Below are 15,454 nucleotides of genomic sequence, written 5' to 3'. Positions count from 1 at the left end.
CTAGAAGGAGAGCTAACAATCAGCAGGGGTAGATTAGAGTCACAAAGAGTGAACTACCAGTCACCAGAAAGTGAGCTAACAATCAGCAGGGAGTAGATTAGGAGTCACCTTGAATGAACTAATAGTCACCAGAAGGTTAGATTAGTCTTTTCATTATTTAAGAATCTAAAAATAGCTTCTAAAAATCAAGCTATAATACATAAGGAAAAAGGTCAATTTATTATGCTATTAGGTCAAAGTGCAAAATATTTTTAAAAAAGAGAGAAACAGTAGGATATTTGTTTAAATTTATAAAAGACATTTCTTCACTGAAGTCGATTATAATTACGGATAAATGTTTTAATAAACATGTTTCATCACAACTTTACGGGAATGGTGAAGTTTTGAAATCAAACAGACATTATATCTAAAACTTTTCAGCACTTTTATTTCGAATACTTGTATCACACTACTATAGATTTTTAGTAAAGTTTGAGTATAAATTTTAGTACATAGTTATAAGTCTTATTCTGATGATACAAAGGTATAGAAGTTTATCCACAAGCGAAACGAGTTACTTTAAATAAGGTTCATCAAAAATAAATGTAGAATAAGGTGAACAGAGGTTAGGTGGGTTATGTTAAACATTTAAAGCCTTAACACATTGTTGCAATCCAAGACATCATGTCTGGTTGTGCACTTTCCAACAAATGCTTATGTTGGTTTTGTTTAGTTTGTTTTGAATTTTGCGCAAAGCTATACGAGGGCTATCTGCGCTATCCGTCCTTAATTTAGCAGTGTAAGATTAGAGGGAAAACAGCTAATCATCACCATCCATAACCAACTCTTGGGCTACTCTATTGCCAACGAATAGTGGGACTGACCGTCACATATAACACCCCCCACGGCTGATATAGCGAGCATGTTTGGTATGAGAGGGATTCGAACCTGCAACCCTCAGATTACGAGTCGAGTACCTTAACCACTTGACCATGCTGGACCACTTATATTGGAAATAACTCAGCAGCATGATTTCCATGTCAAAAGACTCTATCATAAAGTTGTCATATTCGAAAGTTCCTGATTATGTTGTGTACCGTTGCCTCCGGCGCGTGGACGGCTTTTGGCATTGACATTTATATTCATGGATTTTTACGTGTTACAAGACATCACTGTTTTCAGTATCTCAAGTTTATTCTCCTTTATTTTACACTGTTATTACATACAGTGTATGTCACCGTTTAGAGATATTAAGTACTCGATCTGAACGCATCTTTATAATCTGGATGTATAAATGTTTTGGATCAGATGGGGGTGTTACTCACTTTCTCCAGAAACGATATTTTTTAGTGGCATCACACTATCTAGGAATGTCAAAATGTAGTGCTCACACATTCTGTTTCACAACAATGGACTATCTACTCTGGCTGTCAGTGACTTACTAATTTGTATATCTAAACTGTTTTAATACAAAATATTTAATCACCAGTAGAGTTCAAAACTGCAAACATGTTGAAAACGCTTATTAATGGGCAACACTCAACTGTAAGATTACCTATTGAGACTATAGTTATGACGTTGTTCTAACGTAGAAATTTTTCAAGTAGCTTCATATGAAACTAAAATCCCAACAAAACAATCCTTTGATACATTAAAATAATCGATAAACAAGGATTTTCGAGTTTGACGAAGGCTCACGAGCCATAATGTCACAGAATCCTAACCACACATTGAAGTGAATGGTTGTTTTCAAGACTATTATGGTACCCGAATAAACTGGAATTATGGCAATCCTGTTAAAACACTTAATCGATGCGGTTCAGATAAACTTTCATGTTTTTTTTCTGCTTAAACATGATCGTGAAAGCTCACATTGATCTGGAGTAGAACGTTTATGGTAAAGTTTCCAAGATAAATGGTCGATATTGACCTTCCCGATCTTTGCAGAATATTGTATAAGGCAATTATGTTTAACTATGGTTATCACATAGTGCGTGATCAAAGAGCAACAGATGACCTGAAGTATCGTCCTCATAAACTATAATTAACCCCAATAGTAAGGTGTAAATTAATAATTACACAATCTATTATTATAGTTAAAATATTCCATTATGGATAGCTATAAAGACCAACTAAGGAGAGCAAAACGTGTTCATTCCCTGTGATATGAATACGAACAGGCGTTATTAAAATATAACAGAACCAGCATGAATGTTCTCGAGTTAACATGTGGCTAAAACTTTTAATATAAAGTAAATTTAAAATTTATATAGCCATTTTCATAATATCTTCCCTTCTTGTTTTCTATTAGCTGACAAGAATAATCGATTCTTGCTAAACTTTACTCTTAAATAGTGACCATTAAACTAGCTGATGTTTTCTAATGCAGTTACTTTTCGTGTATTTGTATGATGTTGACTCGTAATATAAAAAAACATATAAGGTTCACTGTGCCCATTGGCATTTTGTAGTTATATACGTGGCATGTAACTTTTATAATTTGCTTGTTAGTTTTTAATTTCGCGCAGAACTTCACGAGGGTATCTGCGTTACTTGTTTCTAACTTAGCAATGTAAGAATAGAGGGAAAACACCTAGTCATTACCATCCACCACCAACTCTTGGACTACTCTTTTACCAACGAATAATGGAACTCAATGTAACATTATAACAACCCCATGGATGAAAGGTCGAGCATGTTTGGTATGGCGGGATCTGAACCCGTGATCATCAGAATACAGTCAAACGCCCTAACCACCAGACCATTTTGGTCCAACTTTTATAAAAATTGCAATTACTACAACGTAGATAACAATTTTGAATTTAATCACAATAAGCAACCCAGTGCCTCAGCGGTATAACTGCGGACTTAAAACGCTAAAGACCGGGTTTCGATCCCCGTGGTAGGCAGAGCACTGATAGCCCATTGTGTAGCTTTGTGCTTAATTAAAACAAAAAATTAATCACAATAAAAATGACTGTAGCCGTAAGATGGTATTTGCAAAACAGGAACTATAATGCCTCCATTTTAAATTATAATTTAACAGTTTGGTTTTAATTGTCATCTTTGTGGAGCTGAATCTATAAATAGTTATGTGTTCTAACTCTGTACAACAACTCACACTTCATAAGCGTCGCTAAATTACATGTCTTTTGCTTTAATTCAATTCAGGTTAAATTAATACGCTTACATTAACATAAATCGTGAGACTGTTAGTAATCCACTAATGTTCACGAAGACAGGGACACTAAAACTTAGTTAAACGTAGTGTGAATATCACAACTCAATAAAATTTACTCAACTAAAAAATAAAATCAATAAACCTACCCTCCAGGATGTAAACCTTTAATCATCCAACACTTTCATAATGAGTCAAATTATTATTATGTAAAGAAAATCAATATCAGTTTAGTCTGTTAGCATTCTGACCTACTGTAATAATTCAAACTTAGTATATCAGTAATGTCAATTTAGTTTGTTGATATTGTGGCCTAATATAATAATTCAAGCTTAGAATAGCAGTAACGTCAATTTGTTCTATAAATATTGTGATGTAATATAATAATTCAAGCTCAGAATATCAATAATGTCAATTTGATCTATTAATATTGTGAGGTAATATGATAATTTAAGCTTAGAACATCAATGATTTCAATTTAGTTTGTTGATATTCTGACCTAATATAATAATTCAAGCTCAGAATATTAGTAATGTCAATTTGGTCTGTTAATATTGTGATGTAATATAATAATTCAAGCTTAGAATATCAATAATGTCAATTTAGTTTCTTAATATTGTGACGTAATATAATAATTCAAGCTCAGAATATCAGTAATGTCAACTTGGTCTGTTAATATTGTGATGTAATATAATAATTCAAGCTTAGAACATCAATAATGTCAATTTAGTTTGTTAATATTGTGACCTAATATAATAATTCAAGCTTAGAATATCAATAATGTCAATTTAGTTTGTTGATATTGTAACCTAGTACACACAATTCTAGCTTAGAATATCCATAATGTTAGATTAGTCTGTTAAGTAAGATTACTGTAGGGCAACCTTGCATACTTTAAATTATGTCATAAATTAACAAAGCTTATATCAAAATTAAGAGTTTTTTTCTATTAAACTATTTATAACTTAATACGTTGCTTAGTGCGTTAATATGCATCTGTATTAACAATCTAGACATTTCAACAAATAACAACTTCAAGGCTATCTTTTATAGTTTCTAAGAAATTGCAAACTTTTTAAATCTTAATATAATAAGCTATAGATTTTTCGGACATTTCTGTCACAATTAGCAGTTAAGGTTGATGGCATTTATATGCTTAATCTTACATAACAGATTACATATTGTATTATCATATAAAAAGGAGTACAGCTGTAAATAATATAAAAACATTTAATTCGTGATTTTTTACTAGTGTAACCATGTGACTCATATGCTTATAATTCGCTCTTTCCTTACAATAAATTAAATTTACTGATCTTTTTATGTTGCTATTTTCAGTTTTCCTTAATAAACTGTTTTGTTTTCATAGCGTATGACATGGTAAGTCACAAAATTGCTTTGTTTGCTTAGATTGCAGTTGTTACAGTCAAGAAAACTTCACGAGAAGTTATATAATCAGACATTATTGGAACAACAGACCTTGTTAATATTTGAAAATTAAAGTATCGACAAAGCTCTCCCCTTGTGTTTTTACTCAAACGTGGTGTGGATGGTGTTGGTGATTTCCTTTTCAAACAAACCTTCTTTTTTTTCAAGTTACGGCTCTACAAGATAACTAGTTACAACAAATAATAACAATAAGGCTTGCATAATGTTTGATAGGTTCCTAAGTTATGTCATACAAAAAACTAATATAGTAAACCATTAAGATTTAGAAATAACTTTGAATGACTTTAGAACGTCGTTATTTCTTGTAGCCGGGTGTCAGGAACTTACTTTTTATTTTATATATTATGGTTAGTATATGAATATCTTTGTCTAAGGAGTCTTCTACAGTAAGTGTCTGTGACTTGTTGGCGATAAATTCGATAATAAACGATCACACTCACTCTACTTGTTTTGTTTTTAATAATATATATTTGAAACAAATTAAATGTATATACAAAAGTTCCTTACACTATGGAGATTTTAGTTGTATTTTAAACACTATTTAGTTTTCTTCTTGTCAAAAGTCAACTTAAACCATTTCAATTGCTTCATAATTCAGTGGCAAGTCAAACTATTTTGTCCCTATTTCTTAACGCAGTATAGTTCACTTACGTTGTTGTTGAGCTACGCAGTTGTGTCCTGAATTTAAAAAAAATTGTCTGCTTTTTGGTATTCCTAATAATCGTCTGCTCTTTGTCAAAATCCACTTATCTGGTTCAAATATCTTAGAACACCCTTTGATGAGACAATTTATTCTCCTTATCTTTCTCAAAATCATTAATCTCATTCTAATATTTCAACTGTTAGACCTTTCACTCCCACAACAGTTAACTTTACGTTTACTTTTCTCTAACTGATCTTCTCTGTTGCATGACTTTACTTTTTCTTTCTGTCTTCTATTCCCGCTTCTCTTGTCGCTGTTCTTCATACGTTTGTCAATTAAGCCGTCTAGGAATCTTTACAACTTTGAAATCAATGGATTACAAACGCATAATATATAAAGAAATGATACTAACTGCACTACACATTCTTCTACATCTGACACCAGGTGACATTAAAAATAAAATGTAAACATAAAAAAGTATTTATTTTGTCTAAGATTAAAAATAACTTTAAAACATTGTTATTTCTTGTATCTAAGTGTCATTAAAAAGCAAATTTCAAACGCAGTAAAAGGCTATATCTTTATTATTAAGAACGCTTACAAACTTGTAAACGTTACCCATAAACTAATTAAACTGGAAGAACGAAGTTGTTATGCTTGTCTTCAGTTCAAAAGAGTACATATAACTTTTTTAGTACTTTCATTCGCCATATATTTCTGATGCTATAAAATTTTTATATTATATGGAAATAAAAAGGCTTTAGAGGTATTCCTCTTTCTGCTCTAAATAAAACCATTTAATTAAATCTTGTACAAATCCATACTGATATAAAGCTTCAAGTGTTTAGTAAATTCTTATTACACTGTACCTATAAAAACAAAGTTGTTTGTTTGGAGTTAAGCACAAAGCTATACTATGGACTACACTGCACAACAATATTTGAAAAGTTTTGCTTTTTGAAAAGTTTTGCTGATTGTGACAGGTACCTGGTGGGTGTGCACAAATATAGTTTTGGTTTTGCTTCATCATGTAGGAACTCAGAAATAAACAGTTAACTGTTTACCGGCAATAACGTATTTAATAGAGTTTATGTTTCTAATACGCTGTTAAGTTCAAAATAATTAGAAGTGTTTTGCTCCTGATTTTCGTTTGTATTCATTGTCCAGTGCATCACGTTGCAGTGTCCAAGAGTAGTCAGCAAGCATTGACGGATTTCAGTTGCCATGATATCGATTTTCCATTGTAGCAATGTCCTGGTGAAATCTTTCACCGTGTTCGTCACTGACAGCACCGATATTTGCGAGGAAGAAGTCCAAGTGTGAGTGGAGGAAATGAATCTTGAGTGATATGTTATACTTTATTGTTTTGTATGCTTTGAGAAGTTTGTTTACCAGCTGAATGTAATGTGGGGCTCTGTTCCCAAGAAAATTGTCAACAACGTCTTTAAAGGCTTTCCAGGCAGTCTTTTCTGGCACAACTAACAGATCTTCAAACAGCTTGTCACTCATAACATGTCTGACCTGAGGGCCAACAAAAATGCCCTCTTTGATCTTGGTCTCAGTTATTCTTGGGAAAATCTATCTGTCTTAAATAACGAAAACCTTCGCCTTCTTTGTTCATTGCTTTCACGAAATTCTTCATAAGTCCCAATTTTATGTAAAGAGGAGACAGAAAGTCTTTGCCGGGTCGACAAGTGGTTCATGCGCCACATTTTTCTGTCCTGGAACTAACGTTTTACGGAATGGCCAGCTCTGTTTAGAATAATGTGACTCTTTGGCACGATTGTTCCATTCACAGATGAAACAACAGTACATTGTAAAGCCGAGATGCAGTCTCAGTAACAGAGCAACGACTTTTAGATCTTCACAGATATTCCAGTTGTACTTACTGTACTGGATGTGCTTCAGCAACATTTCTATGCTGGCTCCAGCCTGTCCAGGCATGCCCGGGCTGCATACTTCCACAGAACAGCTTCCAACCTGGCCTGATTTCATGCCTGGACATGCCCAGACTGCACAAAACATTGTTAATAGGTCTTTTAGAGAAACGAAAATTTTTGGACACAAATATAAGAAAAAATATGACAAAACTGAAGATTTTGATGAACCGGTACGTGATGGGCAAATTTGGATGTGATTTTCGTGATCAGCAGCCAAAACTCTATAAGGAACACCCAACAATGTTCAAGAAGCAAAAACTTTGTTGTGTAGGGCTATCTGTGCTCTGTCCACCACAGGTATCGAGACTCGGTTTCTAGCGGTTTGAGTCCGCAGACATACTGCTATGCCACTGGGGGGGCCTATAAAAGCATATAGAAACCATCTATGATTAATTTATTTTGTGGTTTAAGTCTCTCGCTGGTACGGATTTACAACGCTAAAATTAGGGGCTCGGTTCCCCTCGGTGGACTCAGCATATAGTACAATTTGGCTTTGCTTTAGGAAAACACACAATTACTGATATTTGTTTAAAGAAGTACGTTTTTCTTTACTACGTTGCTGATTGAAAGGTTTTAGAAATCATGATTTATTTCTATATATTATTTTGAAAATGATAACAGCTTTCATTTATTTGCTGGTAATTAAATTATCTCTGCTGTGCCCACCACAAGTATCGAAACCCACTTTCTATTTAGTATTATGAGCTTTTGGTTTTACCAGTGAGCCACTGGGGCTGTTAAAAAATATATAACAGCAATATGTTGAACCAGAACATTTAAAAGATGTCAAAAACATCCAGTTAAGCGAGAAAAACTAAAACATTTGTGATTGTGAATTAAAGGAACCACTGAAATTCAGAAAATATGTTATTTAACTGATTAAATTCAAGCCGTTAAATGGAATGTAGCTTATCCTACTATGTTACATAAAACAGTTAGATAGGTGTATTTTATTAACTTAAAAGATCAGACCTAGTATATAGCTAAGGGTTTAGCCAAGCCACCTGTTGTGTATAATTCCCAAAACAAACACGTTTTACTTTCGAGATAAAAGAAACAAGGAATGTTAATTAAACATAGACCTGAACAATTCGAAGCTAAGTGTATGATGTAAGCTCTAAAGTTTCCCATTACAGTGCCAATATTGACTTTTGATCCGTATAAGTTAAAACTGCTATATATTGTGTGATGTTCATTGTCTAACTTAGTACGTCAGAGCCACTAGTAATGATATTTTTTTTACTTTGTTAAGAAAAATTAATTAAATTACTTAGTGAAAACTATTAATTGTGGTCTTTATTTACTAGCTGAGTAATTCAGAGCTACTAATAAAAGTTGTTATTGTTTTAATAGGTATTGGTAAAATTACAAATTGAATATCTATTGTTCAACTAATCAAATTACAGTAAACATTAGCTAGAATTATTTATTATTTTTCTGGAAAACCTTTTTACGGGTAGTTTTCTTTACAGGTTTGAAAACGTTTTTAAGTAAAAGCAACAAGGCCAATTACTGAAAACAATGTTCCTGCGAAATAGAATATTTAGCTCTAGATGCAAGAGATGTGACTAGAAAATGCGTTTTTCCTGTTAGTATGTTTTTTTTCAGTGTCAGCTTAACAGGAAATAGAAAGATTGTAATCAAAAGACGATAGTCAACACGTTACATCGTTACAAACAGGGAATGTCGCATTTCAAAATTGTCCAGTTTTTCTTTTTCTTTAAGGAAAGACGTGCTAGGCAAGAAACAGGACTGTGTTTTGTGTTTGTAAAAGATGTAATAATATAGTAAAACAGCTGGCGAAACACGACATATTAGGTAAAATGGAGAATACACACCGAAACTTGGACAAATCAAAATGTTACAGAGTATCTTAGGAAATAAGGTTTACCATTTGAAAAAAAAATTAAAAATCCAGGAATATAAAACAAAACAGAATTACTGCATGTTATTGTGTTTCAGGAATTGCAAAGCTAGTTTCCCAGATGCGTGATGGTATTAGTTATGTAGTGTGCAAGCTCAATATTGTTTTTCCAATTACCCGGGAGAACGTTATTGCTGTGATGGGCGAGCAGTTAAGGACTAAATTACAAGACAAAAGTTTAGACTCTCGTTGTTTCTTCGTGAATGAGCATTATTTTCTTGGATGACTTTGGTAAATAGTTATCTAAATAGTTTTCCTATAACATCACAGATAAAGAATGAAAAACAAACGTTGCTTATCTGGTTTAATACATATTTCATGCACAAACGATGAATCAATAAAATTCCCAAATACTGATGTAAAATTAGTTATAGAGTTGTTGTTTTTCATATTTCACAACTTAACTGACCATAAATTAGTTGAATTTAAATATTACCTTGTAAAATGTCAAAATATTTTCTATTCTTCGTTCAATGCTTTCTGAGGATCGGTAGTTTAGATTTTGTTAAGGTAATTGTTAAATAGTATATACTGAACAGCAAGGACTGGATGCGTCGCTTCGAGCTCGTCAGAATGCTTCTTAACTGTATAGAAAGAACAATGAGAACTGGGTGCGTATTTTAGAGTTTTCAGTCAACACAATGTAAACTTAGAGAGAAAAACGTTTAAATTATTCCTTTACCAATGAAAGCAAGGGAGACAAAGTTGTGGCTTTTGAATGTTACACCTCAACAACGTATTTGATCAATTTAACGTTTTTTATTTAAATACCAAAAGCAATATTTTTATGTTAAGTAGAGAGACGAAGATAATTTGTTGAGAAAGGTTGTTACTAAAAGACCAGTTAGTTTGTTTTGAATTTCACGCAAAGCTACACGAGGGCTATCTGCACTAGCCCTCCCTAATTTAACAGTATAAGACTAGAGGGAAGGCAGCTAGTCATCACCACTTGGGCTACTCTTTTACAAATAAATAGTGAGATTGGCCGTCCCATTATAACGCCCTTGCGGCTGAAAATGCGAGCATGTTTGGTGCGGCCGGGATTTGAATCCGCGATCCTCAGATTACGAGTCGAACGCCTTAATCCACCTGGCCATGCCGGGCCGAAAATCAATCGTCTCGAACTATATTTTAAACGAGATCATGTAATGATAAAGTTTTTACTTGTATATATCTGATCGAGAGAAAATAAGTTCCTTAGCATGACACACAGTCATGAAAGTTAGTTTCTTCCTTTGGTATGCGTGGTGTTAATTATTTCGTTTCACCACTAATCTTTGTTATTTGTTTATGATAATTTTACGCACTTGTATTTAACTTTTGAGTTCTATCTTTGTTAAATGATTTTCATATCACATCTTCTAAAGTTGCCTTTAACAATTTTTAAACATTTTAACCTCTTTTAATTTACCACTTTTGTTTACTGTCGAAAATGAGTCACATTTGCAACAATCCTTTGAAAACTAATCCTCAATACTGGAGTAATGTCATAGTGTGATGACGTCATTCCACCGTTTATCCCACTTCGATTTACTTAGCCATTCGCAATTTACCCCCAACAAAACAACGTTCCACGTTTCAAGAGTATTCTAGCTATACGGTTTCGTATTTTTGTAGTACAATCATTCCGACACTTAATTGCCTCACATTAATTTCTAATATTACTTAGAATTAAAGTGTTGAATTTTTTTTCTCTAGTCTTAATTAGAATGAAAATGCAATCTAGGTAGAAATCCACAGCTCACAATTGCTTAATGTAAAATAGTAACACCAGCAAGCTACCAGTCCTCGATTGAAAAAGATTTTAATCTTGTGACAAGCGCTATGATTTTCGTTATAGAAACTTGATGTTTAACCTCTCTATTCCGTAGTTATATATTATATAATTAAGTCAGAATGAATTTATATATAATGTGTGTTTGTGCATTTTTCACTCTAATTCCATCAGATGAATTAACTTATTGCTCGAGGAATGTCTAAGCGTCTCCGCCATCTTCTTTCCTACACTATACCGGTGTAGGTTTTCCTGATACACCGTTAAACATTTACCGTGATTATACTTGACAACTGTAGTTCTTTCTCTTTTACTATTGACAAAATTCATGAGATTCGCATAAATCCACTTCCAGAATTTACAGAAGTGCTTCGTTTTTCAAGATTAGGAAATTGTACGATACCTCTAAATGTTTCCAGACCAAAATTGTTTCAAACCACTAAACAAGGCTTTTGTTCACGTGTCTCCTAAAATTAAGAGATGTTTTGTTCGCAAGTACATCATGTTGGATGTGATTGTAATTAAGGAAACGGAAATTAGATATGAACATATATATACTGTTATACATCAGTTCTTGAGAATACAACGTAAATTAAACAAGACCTTCGTGTTTCACGACTGCGTATTTATCCTCATTTATGGTATAAATATAGTCCTGTATTTATTTACAATCACGTTATTTTTGTTTCCCTTTTTTCAGGTATCTCTAAAAGAAAAGGTACATCTATTAAATAATTAAAGAAAGTACCTTTTACATAAAACGTAAACCATATTCATTGTCGGGCATACAGAATATATACTTATGGTTAGAACGTTTCACCAGATTAACCTGGCATTATCAGAAACAATATATTGTTAATGTCAGGTTAACATGTGTTTGTTTAATTTTAAAATTGTTAAATGGCTTAAACATTCACACATTTTTGGAATCAGTTTCATTTATAAAAATATATCAGAGGTCTTATTTCATATATAATATAATTAATGTGCAAACATTTTTAATATTTCATTAAGTGTAACAATTTTCATGTACATACAAAGTATTTGATATATAATTCCTAAATTATAATTTGCTTTGATAACATTTTTACTGCTTTCGTTGCTTTTGTAAACGTCTCTTTGCCAAAATAATTTCATTTAGATTATATTTATTCTTTTATTTCTCGTTTTAGCTTGTATTTACTACTATACACATCTCACATTAATTCCAGTTAGAGTAATATGAACTGTTTTGTTTTTTAATGCGCTCACAGCGACACGTCTGTTAAAGGTTTGTCTTGTTTAATGACCACTTAGCTTGGAACACGAAGTTCACAAAAACGCATTGTTCTCATTAACAGCGACATATTCAACATAATTAGGAGTGGAAAAGTATGGTATATGGCAATTCCTTTGAAGCTTTATATTAATATAAAAGAAAATTTAGATTCATTATCGGATTATTTTTTTTTTAAAACTGCACTTAGCGTGCGCGTTTAGGTTTTCCATCTGGACTATATGTAATAGTTATCTAAAGAACGTTCTCACAACAAAACGTAGTCTTGATATTTAATTTGAGTAAGGTGAATAATTAATTGTTTTCACAATCTTCCACGTGAACGCGTTTATAAAAGCTAATGTTATTCAAGATAAACCCATATTATATAACATATTCCACACTGAGGAACGTAGATACGAACTATATAAACCCTAATTAACCAAGTTGGGCTGAATCATGCTTAGATATAAGTTCTGAGTTAACAAAACAATATAGAAATAAGACACAAACATAATAACAATATACAAGATAGCTTTATAATATGTTTCTTATTCACCTACGTTAAGAATAATTAGTAAGAAATATTATAATTTAATTAAGATATGATAATACAAATAATAAAAAGATGTTAACACTAATTAGTTGCTATAAAAATGTTTACGTGATCTATGCGAATAAGCAGCACTCGACAAAATGTTATTCCCATCAATACCACAGTGATAAGTCTATGGGCTTATAAAGATAAAAACCGTATTTCGATACCCGTGGTTGGCAGAGCACAGATAACCTACTGTGTAGCTTTGTGTTTAATGACAAACAAACACAACCAAAATGTTATAGCCGAAGCTACTTCATGTTTAACATACACAAAAACCATAGTAGTACGTTATGTCCTAAAACAATACTAACATTAGAAATATGTTGTTATGATGAACCTCATATAACTACTGTTGCTGTGTTTCCTACAACAATGATTTTTCATGCGATTTTATGACATTTTATTTATATAAGTTGAGTGTAAAATAAAGAAAGCCTAACTTTAATAACGACAATTCCAGGCTGGCTACAGTGAAGTAGATATTACTTCATCGTGGCTATACGAAAGACACTTTTCCATTAACGAATACCATTTTTTTTCACCTCGAATCTTTTTTTCACATACCAAGTAATTAATAACTTTATCAATACCTACAAGTCACATAAACTTGTCTGGTATTTTCTAATAACAAAGTTAGCTTAATAAGCTTTTATCTTCTCATACGTTATTATTTTTGTTTTTGTACCAGCCCCTCAGTAACTTAGCGGTATGTCTGCGGACTTACAACGCTAAAAACTCAGTTTCGATACCCGTGGTGGGCAGAGCACAGATAGTCCATTGAGTAGCTTTGTGCTTAATTCAAAACAATTACAAAACAACAAAAACTTTTTGTACTAAGCCGATAAATGATGTACCAAAAATTTATGTTGTCCCATGAAAGTTTAGATCTTTCAGGTTAGTAGAAGCAAAAGGTTCAATATAATTAACCAGACTGTTACAGCAGCTAATTATCTACGATTTAAGTACTGAGCACAAAAAAATAAACAAAAGATATCCACTCTGTACGTACTTTGATTTTCTGTGAAACATTGACTATTTCACTTTGTGGGGTTCCCTTTTGGAATAGCGGTAAGTATACGGACTTACAACTCTAAAGTGTGGGATGTAATTTCCTTCTGTGGATACGGCATACAGCCTATCGTAGTTTTACTAAAACAGAAACAAAACACGTTATGAGTTTCTATTGCCTTTGTTTCTTATTTTTCTTTCTGGCTGTATCCGTCAGTCCCCTGGCGGGACAGCGCTAAATCTTCCGATTTACAATGCTAAAATGAGAGGTTCGATTCTTCTTCATGGGTACAGTAGATAGCTGGATGTAACTTTATACTATAAGAAAACATATACATATAAATGTAGAAGAATGAGATTTCCAATGCATATAAATTAAAAGAAATCATAAAACTACTAAAAACATCTGTATTGTGCCTTTCGGAACACAGCGGTATGTCTGCGGACTCGCACCACTAGGAGCCTAGTTTCGACGTCCTTAGTTGGCAGAGCATAGATTGCTCATTGTGTAGCTTTGTGCTTGATTCCAAACAAACAAACTGTATCCTTCAATCAGCATTTCCATATGTGCGGTCAGTTTATTGGAATGAACTGTGAATCGATTTAACCACAGTTTTCTTTTCTTCTTTGTTAAAAAGTAATTGTAAAATCTGTTCATGCATTGCAAATACTTAATGGTCGCTATGGACACCTGCCATATACGGCAGCTGTAGATGTGGAGTGCTGCATTTCAAAATCAATTTCCCTTACGACCGGAAAACGTATTTTATTAAAGCAGTAATGCTTGACCTCCAAAAAACATTACTGCAAAACATTTTCAGTCAGAGTGATCAAAACAAAATCTATAAGAATAGAAAACTACTTATAATTTATGAAATTGTTAGGCTTGCAGACGGCTGAGATCGAATTATTTGCAGGAACATTCTTCAAAATCGTACCTATTACATCTGTTACACACCCTTATATGACAGACAAATAAATTGTGGGTAAGCTTTTAAACTATTTTCTAGTAAAATTGAGAAAAATGTGTAAAAAAAGAACATAATTATCATAACTGAAGCATATATAACAAAAATGTAGTTGGGGAGGGGGGAATTGTAGGCCTTTCGGGTTTTCATCCCGTTGATCTGAACGCAAACTTATTTGTAACTGCGGAGTAACTTTTATTTTTTAAATGGGGGCTGATATAAAGTTTGCTCTAATATTTATTTATGTAATTATATCTTTTTGTCGTGCTAACCTTCAATTTTCAATTTATTAATAAAAACTATTGATAGCATTCATTGATTAAAATGTCCATGTTTATGAATTATTTTATAAAACTTAATGGCATAAAAATGTTAAAGTAAGTGTGTAAGTCCAGTGATTGTAGTGTATTGTTTGGCATCAACGTATCGGTATGTGCATGTTTGTTTATATATATAAGTAACAAAGACATATATTGGGCTATCTTCTGCATCCTCCGAAATAAATTGACACCCTGAATTTAGCGTTTTAAATCCATAGACTTACGGCTGTCCCGCCAGGGAACCTTGCATCAAAGAATAGAAAATGAGTAACCACGGTTCGTAATATTTAAGCTCGAAAATTAAAGACAGGATGTTTTATTCATCAACGGTTAATTATCTGATGTTGAAATTTGAAATATTGTAAAAGTGACGAAATATAAGACTAGGGTCCACGAAAGTGTTTTGTTTCAAAAG

The 15,454-nt window shown here is 32.6% G+C and overlaps 1 protein-coding gene across 1 annotated transcript in view; it reads right to left on the bottom strand.

The window, feature by feature from the left end:
* Positions 1-15,454, bottom strand: part of LOC143223205 (gamma-aminobutyric acid type B receptor subunit 2-like) — a 245,278-nt gene that overhangs the window by 75,647 nt on the left and 154,177 nt on the right. The window lies entirely within an intron of this gene.

The sequence above is a fragment of the Tachypleus tridentatus genome, chromosome 8 (assembly GCF_004210375.1).
Source record: "Tachypleus tridentatus isolate NWPU-2018 chromosome 8, ASM421037v1, whole genome shotgun sequence".
Lineage (NCBI taxonomy): Eukaryota > Metazoa > Arthropoda > Merostomata > Xiphosura > Limulidae > Tachypleus > Tachypleus tridentatus.
This window is presented reverse-complemented; position numbering and strand designations above follow the sequence as displayed.